Source organism: Mustelus asterias, unplaced genomic scaffold (assembly GCF_964213995.1).
Source record: "Mustelus asterias unplaced genomic scaffold, sMusAst1.hap1.1 HAP1_SCAFFOLD_1870, whole genome shotgun sequence".
Taxonomy (NCBI): Eukaryota; Metazoa; Chordata; class Chondrichthyes; order Carcharhiniformes; family Triakidae; genus Mustelus; species Mustelus asterias.
This window is the reverse complement of record NW_027591815.1, coordinates 37,907-51,770: the sequence shown is the minus strand read 5'-3', so window position 1 is coordinate 51,770 and position 13,864 is coordinate 37,907. Positions and strand designations below refer to the sequence as shown.

Here is a 13,864-nt window from a genome sequence, read left to right as displayed (position 1 = left end):
TTTCCAAGTCAGGAAGATGTGTGACTTGAAGGGGAACTTGAATTGAAGCACAAGATTATAAGGCAACATGGTGGCACAGTGGTTAGCACCACTGCCTCACAGCACCAGGGACCTGGGTTCAATACCAGCCCTAGGTGACTGAGTTCAGTTTGTACGTTCTCCCCTTGTCTGCACGGGTTTCCTCTGGGTGCTCCAGTTTCCACTCTCAGAAAAAAAAATGCGGAGGGGAAGTGAATTGGCCATACTAAATTGCCCCTTCGTGCCCAAAGATGTGTGGGGTAGGTGGATTGGCCATGCTAAATTGCCCCTTAATGCCCAAAGATGTGTGGGGTAGGTGGATTGGCCATGCTAAATTGCCCCTTAGTGCCCAAAGATGTGTGGGGTAGGTGGATTGGCCATGCTAAATTGCCCCTTAGTGCCCAAAGATGTGCAGGTTAGGTGGATTGGCCATGCTAAATTGCCACTTAGTGTCCAAAGATGTGCAGGTTAGGTGGATTGGCTGTGCTAAATTTCCCCTTAGTGTCCAAAGATGTGTAGGTCAGGTGGATTGGCCATGCTAAATTGCCCCTTAGTGTCCAAAGATGTGCAGGTTAGGTGGATTGGCCATGCTAAATTGCCCCTTCGTGTCCAAAGATGTGCAGGTTAGGTGGATTGGCCATGCTAAATTGCCACTTAGTGTCCAAAGATGTGCAGGTTAGGTGGATTGGCCATGCTAAATTGCCCCTTAGTGTCCAAAGATGTGTGGGTTAGGTGGATTGGCCATGTTAAATTGCCCCTTAGTGTCAGGGGGATCAGCAGGGAAATACATGGGGTTATGGGGATAGGGCCTGGGTGGGATTGTTGTCAGTGCAGGTTCGGTGGGCCGAGTGGCCTCTTTCTGTACTGTCGGGATTCCATGATTAGTCCTGATGGTATTGAACGGGAGAGTATGCTGGATGGGCTGAATGGTCTGCTCCTCTTGTGTTGAACAGGTCCTCTCTCAACAGAACACATTCAGCCAAAGGCAGCACCTTTTAATACATTTTTAATCAGAGAAATTTCAAAACCAACATGAAATCTGGTGATTCTCTCGGACGAAGATGGCCTTTTCAGCCCTTGGGCCTTGGCTATTGCCGGAAATGCCCGACGTCTCTTGGGCGGGGGGAGATCGGCTGCCTCCGGAAACTGCCGAAGTCTCTATGGCGGGAAAGATCGGCTGGCTCCGGACACTGCGGGAGTTCTCACACGGAGTTGCGGCTGCCTCCGGAAGTTGCCGAAGTCTCTCTGGCGGGAAAGATCGGCTGGCTCCGGAAACCGCCAAAGTCTCTCTGGCGGGAAAGATCGGCTGGCTCCGGAAACCGCCGAAGTCTCTGGTGGGAAGGATCGGCTGGCTCCGGAAACTGCGCGCGCAATGCCTTAAGGCCCTTGCCACCTCCTCTTTCTCTCTCTCTCTCTGGGCGCCGACAAGATGGTGGGAGTGCGCATTTCGGCTTCCCTTCTGAATCCATCGGCATCCTCCTTCCCAGAGCCCCAGACCCAGCCGCAAGCAGTTGGTAACGACGGCCACCACTCCGCTCGGTAAGGTTTCGCCAAGATTTGGTTGAAAAATAATGATGTGACGTTCCAAATCCTTTGACTAAATGATGTGCTTCTCAGCCTAGAATGGCGAGTCATCTCAATCCATCCTGATCTTCCAGACCCGCTGAGCCCTTAAAGGTGGGCTGTTAACCAGTGCCTGTCTTATTTTGTTCGCCTATTTATGCATCTTGATCTGGAACATTTATTTATCTGCAGGCAGCATTATTGTTTTAGATAAGTTTAACAGACAAATGGACCCATTATTCCCCCAAATGGGAGCATTCTGATCATAATGATGTTATGATCACTATTTCCCACTGGATCTTTTTGCTGCAATATCACCAATTATAGAGGTTTACAGCTTGGAAACAGAGACCCTTCGGCCCAACTTGTCCATGCTGCCCCTTTTTAAAATGGTTGTGGAGTTGCCAGCGTTCGACTGGGATAAACACAGTAAGAAGTTTAACACCTCCAGGTTAAAGTCCAACTGGGTTTATTTTGTAGCAAAAGTCACACAAGCTTTCGGAGCCTTAAGCCCCTTCTTCAGGTGAGTGGGAATTCTGTTCACAAACAGGGCATATAAAGACACAGACTGAATTTACATGAATAATGGTTGGAATGCGAATACTTGTGAACAGAATTCCCACTCACCTGAAGAAGGGGCTTGGGGCTCCGAAAGCTTGTGTGGCTTTTGCTACCAAATAAACCTGTTGGACTTTAACCTGGTGTTGTTAAACTTCTTACTGTGTTTACCCCAGTCCAACGCCGGCATCTCCACATCATGAAAAGCGCAGTAACACAGTGGTTAGCACTGCTGCTTCACAGCTCCAGGGAGCCGGGTTCGATTCCCGGCTTTGCGGGGGGGGGGGGGGGGTGTCACTGTCTGCGGAGTCTGCACATTCTCTCCCCCCACCTCTGCCCCCGTGTCTGCGTGGGGTTTCCTCCCACAGTCCGAAAGATGTGTGGGTTAGGTCGATTGGCCATGCTAAAATTGTCCCAACAATAAAGTTTTTTAAAAAGGCTATACGGACAAAGCATACCGTTCAGAGAGAAGGCAAGGAGAGAGTGCAGAATGTAGTGTTACAGTCATAGCTAGGGTGTAGAGAAAGATCAACTTAATGCGAGGTAGGTCCATTCAAAAGTCTGACGGCAGCAGGGAAGAAGCTGTTCTTGAGTCGGTTGGTACGGGAGCTCAGACTTATCTTTTTCCCGATGAAGAAGGTGGAAGAGAGAATGTCCGGGGTGCGTGGGGGTCCTTAATTATGCCGGCTGCTTTTCCCCGAGGCAGCGGGAAGTGTAGACAGAGTCAATGGATGGGAGGCTGGTTTGAGTGATGGATTGGGCTGCATTCACGATCTTTTGTAGTTCCTTGCGGTCTTGGGCAGAGCAGGAGCCCAGACCAAGCTGTGATACAACCAGAAAGAATGCTTTCTATGGTGCATCTGTAATAGGCTTAGCTATTCCCTTCACAATCCTGTTTGTTTCCATAAGATCTCCCCTCATTCTTATGAGTTCCAATGAGCATAGCCCCAGTCCACTCAGTCTCTCCTCATGGTTTCAGTTACGAGGAGAGACTGGGACCTTTTTTCTCTGGAGTGTAGGAGGCTGAGGGGTGATCTTATAGAGGTCTATAAAATAATGAGGGGGACAGATCAGCGAGAAAGTCAACATCTTTTCCCAAAGGTAGGGGAGTCTTAAACTAGAGGGCATAGGTTTAAGATGAGAGGGGAGAGATACAAAAGTGTCCAGAGGGGCAATTTTTTCACACAGAGGGTGGTGAGTGTCTGGAACGAGCTGCCAGAGGTAGTAGTAGAGGCGGGTACAATTTTATCTTTTAAAAAGCATTTAGATAGTTACATGGGTACGATGGGTATAGAGGGATATGGGCCAAATGCGGGCAATTGGGATTAGCTTAGGGGTTTTCAAAACAAAAGGGCGTCATGGACAAGTTGGGCCGAAGGGCCTGTTTCCATGCTGTAAATCTCTCTGACTCCATCCTCCCCTCTGCTCACCATAGTAATGTACGTTAGGGATTGTGAAAGGGGCGACTTTTCCTCTTTATCTGGTCATTTTCTGTGTGGTTTATTACAGGTTGGAATCTGGAACAGATGTGTGAATCAACACACACGCTGACACGATTGCAATGTCACAGGTACGATTCTGACCATGTGGTGGGTCTGTCGCTGAGCCCACAGCCACGGTACCTACTCTTGTCCCATGAGTAGTTTGTACCGCCATGTGCTGGCTGAGAGGAAGAGAACCCAGTCAAGGAAGCAGTCAGTGTCTGACCCGTGACACAGCTGTGCCGAATGTACCTGGGACAAGTTCTGACTTTCTAAACCTAATATGGAGATCTTTGTATCTAACCCCATGCTGTACCTGTCCTGGGAGTGTTTGATGGGGGACAGTGTAGAGGGCGCTTTACTCTGTATCTAACCCCGTGCTGTACCTGTCCTGGGAGTGTTTGATGGGGACAGTGTAGAGGGAGCTTTACTCTGTATCTAACCCCGTGCTGTACCTGTCCTGGGAGTGTTTGATGGGGACAGTGTAGAGGGAGCTTTACTCTGTATCTAACCCCGTGCTGTACCTGTCCTGGGAGTGTTTGATGGGGACAGTGTAGAGGGAGCTTTACTCTGTATCTAACCCCGTGCTGTACGTGTCCTGGGAGTGTTTGATGGGGACAGTGTAGAGGGAGCTTTACTCTGTATCTAACCCCGTGCTGTACCTGTCCTGGGAATGTTTGATGGGGGACAGTGTAGAGGGAGCTTTACTCTGTATCTGACACTGTACTGTACCTGTTCTTGGAATGTTTGATGACAGTGTAGAGAGTGCTTTACTCCATCTAAAAGATAGTCAAGATCTTTTATCAAAGGTCAGGGAGTCTAAAACTAGAGGGCATAGGTTTAAGGTGAGGGGGGAGAGATACAGAAGTGTCCAGAGGGGCACTTTTTTCTCTCTCAGGGTGGTGAGTGTCTGGAACAAGCAGCCAGAGGCAGTAGTAGAGGCGGGTACAATTTTGTCTTTTAAAAAGCATTCAGGCAGTTACATGGGTACAGAGGGATATGGGCCAAATGCGTGCGATAGGGACTAGCTTAGGAGTTTGAAAAAAAGGGCGGCATGGACAAGTTGGGCCGAAGGGCCTGTGTCCATGCTGTAAATCTCTGACTCTATCCTCCCCTCTGCTCACCATAGTAATGTACGTTAGGGATTGTGAAAGGGGCGACTTTTCCTCTTTATCTGGTAATTTTCTGTGTGGTTTATTACAGGTTGGAATCTGGAACAGATGTGTGAATCAACACACACGCTGACACGATTGCAATGTCACAGGTACGATTCTGACCATGTGGTGGGTCTGTCGCTGAGCCCACAGCCACGGTACCTACTCTTGTCCCATGAGTAGTTTGTACCGCCATGTGCTGGCTGAGAGGAAGAGAACCCAGTCAAGGAAGCAGTCAGTGTCTGACCCGTGACACAGCTGTGCCGAATGTACCTGGGACAAGTTCTGACTTTCTAAACCTAATATGGAGATCTTTGTATCTAACCCCATGCTGTACCTGTCCTGGGAGTGTTTGATGGGGGACAGTGTAGAGGGCGCTTTACTCTGTATCTAACCCCGTGCTGTACCTGTCCTGGGAGTGTTTGATGGGGACAGTGCAGAGGGAGCTTTACTCTGTATCTGACCCTGTGCTGTACCTGTCCTGGGAGTGTTTGATGGGGACAGTGTAGCGGGAGCTTTTCTCTGAATCTCGCCCTGTGCTGTACCTGTCCTGGGAGTGTTTGATGGGGGACAGTGTAGAGGGAACTTTACTGTGTATCTAACCCCGTGCTGTACCTGTCCTGGGAGTGTTTGATCGGGACAGTGTCGAGGGAGCTTTACTCTGTATCTAACCCCGTGCTGTACCTCTCCTGGGATGTTTGATGGGGGACAGTGTAGAGGGAGCTTTACTCTGTATCTGACACTACTGTACCTGTTCTTGGAATGTTTGATGACAGTGTAGAGAGTGCTTTACTCCATCTAAAAGATAGTCAAGATCTTTTCCCAAAGGTCAGGGAGTCTAAAACTAGAGGGCACAGGTTTAACGTGAGGGGGGGAGAGAAACAGAAGTGTCCAGAGGGGCACTTTTTTCTCTCTCAGGGTGGTGAGTGTCTGGAACAAGCAGCCAGAGGCAGCAGTAGAGGCGGGTACAATTTTGTCTTTTAAAAAGCATTCAGGCAGTTACATGGGTACGGAGGGATATAGGCCAAATGCAGGCAATAGGGACGAGCTTCGGGCTTTGAAAAAAAGAGGTGGCATGGACAAGTTGGGCCGAAGGGCCTGTGTCCATGCTGTAAATCTCTGTGACTCTATCCTCCCCTCTGCTCACCATAGTAATGTACGTTAGGGATTGTGAAAGGGGCGACTTTTCCTCTTTATCTGGTAATTTTCTGTGTGGTTTATTACAGGTTGGAATCTGGAACAGATGTGTGAATCAACACACACGCTGACACGATCGCAATGTCACAGGTACGATTCTGACCATGTGGTGGGTCTGTCGCTGAGCCCACAGCCACGGTACCTACTCTTGTCCCATGAGTAGTTTGTACCGCCATGTGCTGGCTGAGAGGAAGAGAACCCAGTCAAGGAAGCAGTCAGTGTCTGACCCGTGACACAGCTGTGCCGAATGTACCTGGGACACGTTCTGACTTTCTAAACCTAATATGGAGATCTTTGTACCTAATCCCGTGCTGTACCTGTCCTGGGAGTGTTTGATGGGGACAGTGTAGAGGGAGCTTTACTCTGTATCTAACCCCGTGCTGTACCTGTCCTGGGAGTGTTTGATGGGGGACAGTGTAGAGGGAGCTTTACTCTGTATCTAACCCCGTGCTGTACCTGTCCTGGGAGTGTTTGATGGGGACAGTGTAGAGGGAGCTTGACTCTGTATCTAACCCCGTGCTGTACCTGTCCTGGGAGTGTTTGATGGGGACAGTGTAGAGGGAGCTTTACTCTGTATCTAACCCCGTGCTGTACCTGTCCTGGGAGTGTTTGATGGGGGACAGTGTAGAGGGAGCTTTACTCTGTCTCTAACCCCGTGCTGTACCTGCCCTGGGAGTGTTTGATGGGGGGCGGTGTAGATTGGAGCTTTACTCTGTAACTAAAAGATAGTCAATATCTTTTCCCAAAGGTCGGGGAGTCTAAAACTAGAAGGCATCGGTCTATGGTGAGGGAGAGAGAGATACAAAAGTGTCCAGAGGGGCAATTTATTCGCACAGAGGGTGGTGAGTGTCTGGAACAAGCTGCCCGAGGCAGTAGAAGAGGCGGGGACCATTTTATCTTTTAAAAAGGGGTTTTAGACAGTTACATGGGTACGATGGGTACAGAGGGATATGGGCCAAATGCGGGCAATTGGGACTCGCTTCGGGGTTTGAAAAAAAGGGCGGCATGGACAAGTTGGGCCGAAGGGCCTGTGTCCATGCTGTAAATCTCTGACTCTATCCTCCCCTCTGCTCACCATAGTAATGTACGTTAGGGATTGTGAAAGGGGCAACTTTTCCTCTTTATCTGGTAATTTTCTGTGTGGTTCATTACAGGTTGGAATCTGGAACAGATGTGTGAATCAACACACACGCTGACACGACCGCAATGTCACAGGTACGATTCTGACCATGTGGTGGGTCTGTCGCTGAGCCCACAGCCACGGTACCTACTCTTGTCCCATGAGTAGTTTGTACCGCCATGTGCTGGCTGAGAGGAAGAGAACCCAGTCAAGGAAGCAGTCAGTGTCTGACCCGTGACACAGCTGTGCCGAATGGAACTGGGACAAGTTCTGACTTTCTAGACCTAATATGGAGATCTTTGTATCTAACCCCATGCTGTACCTGTCCTGGGAGTGTTTGATGGGGGACAGTGGAGAGGGAGCTTTACTCTGTATCTAACCCCATGCTGTACCTGTCCTGGGAGTGTTTGATGGGGACAGTGTAGAGGGAGCTTTACTCTGTATCTAACCCCGTGCTGTACCTGTCCTGGGAGTGTTTGATGGGGACAGTGTAGAGGGAGCTTTACTCTGTATCTAACCCCATGCTGTACCTGTCCTGGGAGTGTTTGATGGGGGACAGTGGAGAGGGAGCTTTACTCTGTATCTAACCCCGTGCTGTACCTGTCCTGGGAGTGTTTGATGGGGACAGTGTAGAGGGAGCTTTACTCTGTATCTAACCCCATGCTGTACCTGTCCTGGGAGTGTTTGATGGGGGACAGTGGAGAGGGAGCTTTACTCTGTATCTAACCCCGTGCTGTACCTATCCTGGGAGTGTTTGATGGGGACAGTGTCGAGGGAGCTTTACTCTGTATCTAACCCCGTGCTGTACCTGTCCTGCGAGTGTTTGATGGGGGACAGTGTGGCGGGAGCTTTACTGTGTATCTAACTCCGTGCTGTACCTGTTCTGGGAGTGCTTGATGGGGACAGTGTGGCGGGAGCTTTACTCTGTATCTGACACAACTACCTGTTCCTGGAATGTTTGATGACAGTGTAGAGAGTGCTTTACTCGATCTAAAAGATAGTCAATAACTTTTCCCAAAGGTCGGGGAGTCTAAAACTAGAGGGCATAGGTTTAAGGTGAGGGGGGGAGATACAGAAGTGTCCAGATGGGCACTTTTTTCTCTCACAGGGTGGTGAGTGTCTGGAACAAGCTGCCAGAGGTAGTCGTAGAGGTGGGACCATTTTATCTTTTAAAAAGGGGTTTTAGACAGTTAGATGGGTACGATGGGTACAGAGGGATGTGGGCGAAATGCGGGCAATTGGGACTAGCTTAGGGGTTTGAAAAAAAGGGTGGCATGGACACGTTGGGCCGAAGGGCCGATTTCCATGCTGTAAATCTCTGTGACTCTATCCTCCCCTCTGCTCACCATAGTAATGTACGTTAGGGATTGTGAATGGGGCGACTTTTCCTCTTTATCTGGTAATTTTCTGTGTGGTTTATTACAGGTTGGAATCTGGAACAGATGTGTGAATCAACACACACGCTGACACGATTGCAATGTCACAGGTACGATTCTGACCATGTGGTGGGTCTGTCGCTGAGCCCACAGCCACGGTACCTACTCTTGTCCCATGAGTAGTTTGTACCGCCATGTGGTGGCTGAGAGGAAGAGAACCCAGTCAAGGAAGCAGTCAGTGTCTGACCCGTGACACAGCTGTGCCGAATGTACCTGGGACACGTTCTGACTTTCTAAACCGAATATGGAGATCTTTGTATCTAACCCCGTGCTGTACCTGTCCTGAGAGTGTTTGATTTGGACAGTGTGAAGGGTGCTTTACTCTGTATATAACCCCGTACTGTACCTGTCCTGGGAGTGTTTGATGGGGACAGTGTAAAGGGAGCTTTACTCTGTATCTAACCCTGTGCTGTCCCTGTCCCGCGGGTGTTTGATGGGGGACAGTGGAGAGGGAGCTTTACTCTGTATCTAACCCCGTGCTGTACCTATCCTGGGCGTGTTTGATGTGTCAGTGTCGAGGGGGCTTGACTCTGTATCAAACCCCGTTCCAGGAGCCTTTGATGGGGGATAATGTAGAGGGAGCTTTACTCCGTTTCTGACCCCGTGCTTTACCCGTCCTGGGAGTGTTTGATGGGGGACAGTGTAGAGGGAGCTTTACTCTGTATCTAACCCTGTGCTGTACCTGTCCTGGGAGTGTTTGATTTGGACAGTGTGAAGGGTGCTTTACTCTGTATCTAACCCCGTGCTGTACCTGTCCTGGGAGTGTTTGATTTGGGACAGTGTCGAGGGAGCTTTACTCTGTATCTAACCACGTGCTGCACCTGTCCTGGGTGTGTTTGATGGGGACAGTGTAGAGGGAGCTTTACTCTGTATCTATCCCCAAGCTGTACCTGTCCTGGGAGTGTTTGATGGGGGACAGTGTCGAGGGAGCTTTACTCTGTATCTAACCACGTGCTGCACCTGTCCTGGGAGTGTTTGATGGGGGACAGTGTAGAGGGAGCTTTACTCTGTACCTAATCCCGTGCTGTACCTGTCCTGAGAGTGTTTGATGGGGACAGTGTAGAGGGAGCTTGACTCTGTATCTAACCCGGTGCTGTACCTGCCCTGGGAGTGTTTGATGTGGGACGGTGTAGAGGGAGCTTTACTCTGTAACTAAAAGATAGTCAATATCTTTTCCCAAAGGTCGGGGAGTCTAAAACTAGAGGGCATCGGTCTATGGTGAGAGGAGAGAGATACAAAAGTGTCCAGAGGGGCAATTTATTCGCACAGAGGGTGGTGAGTGTCTGGAACAAGCTGCCCGAGGCAGTAGTAGAGGCGGGGACCATTTTATCTTTTAAAAAGGGGTTTTAGACAGTTACATGGGTACGATGGGTATAGAGGGATATGGGCCAAATGTGGGCAATTGGGACTCGCTTCGGGGTTTGAAAATAAGGGCGGCATGGACAAGTTGGGCCGAAGGGCCTGTGTCCATGCTGTAAATCTCTGACTCTATCCTCCCCTCTGCTCACCATAGTAATGTACGTTAGGGATTGTGAAAGGGGCGACTTTTCCTCTTTATCTGGTAATTTTCTGTGTGGTTTATTACAGGTTGGAATCTGGAACAGATGTGTGAATCAACACACACGCTGACACGATTGCAATGTCACAGGTACGATTCTGACCATGTGGTGGGTCTGTCGCTGAGCCCACAGCCACGGTACCTACTCTTGTCCCATGAGTAGTTTGTACCGCCATGTGCTGGCTGAGAGGAAGAGAACCCAGTCAAGGAAGCAGTCAGTGTCTGACCCGTGACACAGCTGTGCCGAATGTACCTGGGACACGTTCTGACTTTCTGAACCTAATATGGAGATCTTTGTATCTAACCCCGTGCTGTACCTGTCCTGAGAGTGTTTGATTTGGACAGTGTGAAGGGTGCTTTACTCTGTATCTAACCCCGTACTGTACCTGTCCCGCGGGTGTTTGATGGGGGACAGTGGAGAGGGAGCTTTACTCTGTATCTAACCCCGTGCTGTACCTATCCTGGGCGTGTTTGATGTGTCAGTGTCGAGGGGGCTTGACTCTGTATCAAACCCCGTTCCAGGAGCCTTTGATGGGGGATAATGTAGAGGGAGCTTTACTCCGTTTCTGACCCCGTGCTTTACCCGTCCTGGGAGTGTTTGATGGGGGACAGTGTAGAGGGAGCTTTACTCTGTATCTAACCCTGTGCTGTACCTGTCCTGGGAGTGTTTGATTTGGACAGTGTGAAGGGTGCTTTACTCTGTATCTAACCCCGTGCTGTACCTGTCCTGGGAGTGTTTGATTTGGGACAGTGTCGAGGGAGCTTTACTCTGTATCTAACCACGTGCTGCACCTGTCCTGGGTGTGTTTGATGGGGACAGTGTAGAGGGAGCTTTACTCTGTATCTATCCCCATGCTGTACCTGTCCTGGGAGTGTTTGATGGGGGACAGTGTCGAGGGAGCTTTACTCTGTATCTAACCACGTGCTGCACCTGTCCTGGGAGTGTTTGATGGGGGACAGTGTAGAGGGAGCTTTACTCTGTACCTAATCCCGTGCTGTACCTGTCCTGAGAGTGTTTGATGGGGACAGTGTAGAGGGAGCTTTACTCTGTATCTAACCCCGTGCTGTACCTGTCCTGGGAGTGTTTGATGGGGACAGTGTAGAGGGAGCTTTACTCTGTATCTAACCCCGTGCTGTACCTGTCCTGGGAGTGTTTGATTTGGACAGTGTGAAGGGTGCTTTACTCTGTATCTAACCCCGTGCTGTACCTTTCCTTGGGAGTGTTTGATGGGGACAGTGTAGAGGGAGCTTTACTCTGTATCTATCCCCATGCTGTACCTGTCCTGGGAGTGTTTGATGGGGACAGTGTTGAGGGAGCTTTACTCTGTATCTAACCCCGTGCTGTACCTGTCCTGGGTGTGTTTGATGGGGACAGTGTAAAGGGAGCTTTACTCTGTATCTAACCCTGTGCTGTCCCTGTCCTGCGGGTGTTTGATGGGGGACAGTGGAGAGGGAGCTTTACTCTGTATCTAACCCCGTGCTGTACCTGTCCTGGGAGTGTTTGATGGGGACAGTGTAGAGGGAGCTTTACTCTGTATCTAACCCTGTGCTGTACCTGTCCTGGGAGTGTTTGATGGGGGACAGTGTCGAGGGAGCTTGACTCTGTATCTAACCCCGTGCTGTACCTTTCCTTGGGAGTGTTTGATGGGGACAGTGTAAAGGGAGCTTTACTCTGTATCTAACCCTGTGCTGTCCCTGTCCTGGGAGTGTTTGATTTGGACAGTGTAGAGGGAGCTTTACTCTGTATCTAACCCTGTGCTGTCCCTGTCCTGGGAGTGTTTGATGGGGGACAGTGTAGAGGGAGCTTTACTCTGTATCTAACCCTGTGCTGTACCTGTCCTGGGAGTGTTTGATGGGGGACAGTGTAGTGGGATCGTTACTCTGTACTTACCCTGAGAAACAAATGTCTCCTACATCTGAAAACCCTTTTGGCTCTGACCCTTGTACGTAACCTGCCTGAATTCTTGTCACGTTATTTACTGATGATTACAAATGGAGTAAATCTAATACTCTTAACCCTTTATCCCTTGGCCCTCCCAGACAACCTGTCTCCTGTCACCTTCCCCTGTTCAATTCAACCTGATCCCTCTCTGTTTTCTTCAACTCCACAGAAACCTGACAATGAAAGTATTTATGTCAGCGTCTAAGGAAAAGGCAAATGTGTTCATTCTGCCTCTGTTTGATGTCACACACTGCATCCTCCCCTCTGCTCACCATCGTAATGTACGTTAGGGATTGTGAAAGGGGCGACTTTTCCTCTTTATCTGGTAATTTTCTGTGTGGTTTATTACAGGTTGGAATCTGGAACAGATGTGTGAATCAACACACACGCTGACACGATTGCAATGTCACAGGTACGATTCTGACCATGTGGTGGGTCTGTCGCTGAGCCCACAGCCACGGTACCTACTCTTGTCCCATGAGTAGTTTGTACCGCCATGTGCTGGCTGAGAGGAAGAGAACCCAGTCAAGGAAGCAGTCAGTGTCTGACCCGTGACACAGCTGTGCCGAATGTACCTGGGACACGTTCTGACTTTCTAAACCTAATATGGAGATCTTTGTATCTAACCCCATGCTGTACCTGTCCTGGGAGTGTTTGATGGGGACAGTGTAGAGGGAGCTTTACTCTGTATCTAACCCCGTGCTGTACCTGTCCTGGGAGTGTTTGATGGGGACAGTGTAGAGGGAGCTTTACTCTGTATCTAACCCCGTGCTGCACCTGTCCTGGGAGTGTTTGATGGGGGACAGTGTAGAGGGAGCTTTACTCTGTATCTAACCCCGTGCTGTACCTGTCCTGGGAGTGTTTGATGGGGACAGTGTAGAGGGAGCTTTACTCTGTATCTAACCCCGTGCTGCACCTGTCCTGGGAGTGTTTGATGGGGGACAGTGTAGAGGGAGCTTTACTCTGTATCTAACCCCGTGCTGTACCTGTCCTGGGAGTGTTTGATGGGGGACAGTGTAGAGGGAGCTTTACTCTGTATCTGACACTACTGTACCTGTTCTTGGAATGTTTGATGACAGTGTAGAGAGTGCTTTACTCCATCTAAAAGATAGTCCAGATCTTTTCCCAAAGGTCAGGGAGTCTAAAACTAGAGGGCATCGGTTTAACGTGAGGGGGGGAGAGATACACAAGTGTCCAGAGGGGCACTTTTTTCTCTCTCAGGGTGGCGAGTGTCTGGAACAAGCAGCCAGAGGCAGCAGTAGAGGCGGGTACAATTTTGTCTTTTAAAAAGCATTCAGGCAGTTACATGGGTTTGGAGGGATATAGGCCAAATGCAGGCGATAGGGACGAGCTTCGGGCTTTGAAAAAAAGAGGTGGCATGGACAAGTTGGGCCGAAGGGCCTGTTTCCATGCTGTAAATCTCTGTGACTCTATCCTCCCCTCTGCTCACCATAGTAATGTACGTTAGGGATTGTGAATGGGGCGACTTTTCCTCTTTATCTGGTAATTTTCTGTGTGGTTTATTACAGGTTGGAATCTGGAACAGATGTGTGAATCAACACACACGCTGACACGATTGCAATGTCACAGGTACGATTCTGACCATGTGGTGGGTCTGTCGCTGAGCCCACAGCCACGGTACCTACTCTTGTCCCATGAGTAGTTTGTACCGCCATGTGCTGGCTGAGAGGAAGAGAACCCAGTCAAGGAAGCAGTCAGTGTCTGACCCGTGACACAGCTGTGCCGAATGGAACTGGGACAAGTTCTGACTTTCTAGACCTAATATGGAGATCTTTGTATCTAACCCCGTGCTGTACCTGTCCTGGGAGTGTTTGAT

General features: G+C 49.7%; 1 long non-coding RNA gene across 2 annotated transcripts in view; it reads left to right on the top strand.

The window, feature by feature from the left end:
- Nucleotides 1-1,424: 1,424 nt before the first annotated feature.
- The window catches only part of LOC144488798 (uncharacterized), a 36,200-nt gene continuing 23,760 nt past the window's right edge, over nt 1,425-13,864 (top strand). For both annotated transcript variants that reach the window (XR_013496656.1, XR_013496655.1), the window contains exons 1-9: nt 1,425-1,557; nt 3,649-3,709; nt 4,824-4,884; nt 6,001-6,061; nt 7,126-7,186; nt 8,517-8,577; nt 10,115-10,175; nt 12,379-12,439; nt 13,557-13,617. This is a non-coding gene — a long non-coding RNA (uncharacterized LOC144488798). The remainder of the gene's footprint in view (nt 1,558-3,648; nt 3,710-4,823; nt 4,885-6,000; nt 6,062-7,125; nt 7,187-8,516; nt 8,578-10,114; nt 10,176-12,378; nt 12,440-13,556; nt 13,618-13,864) is intronic.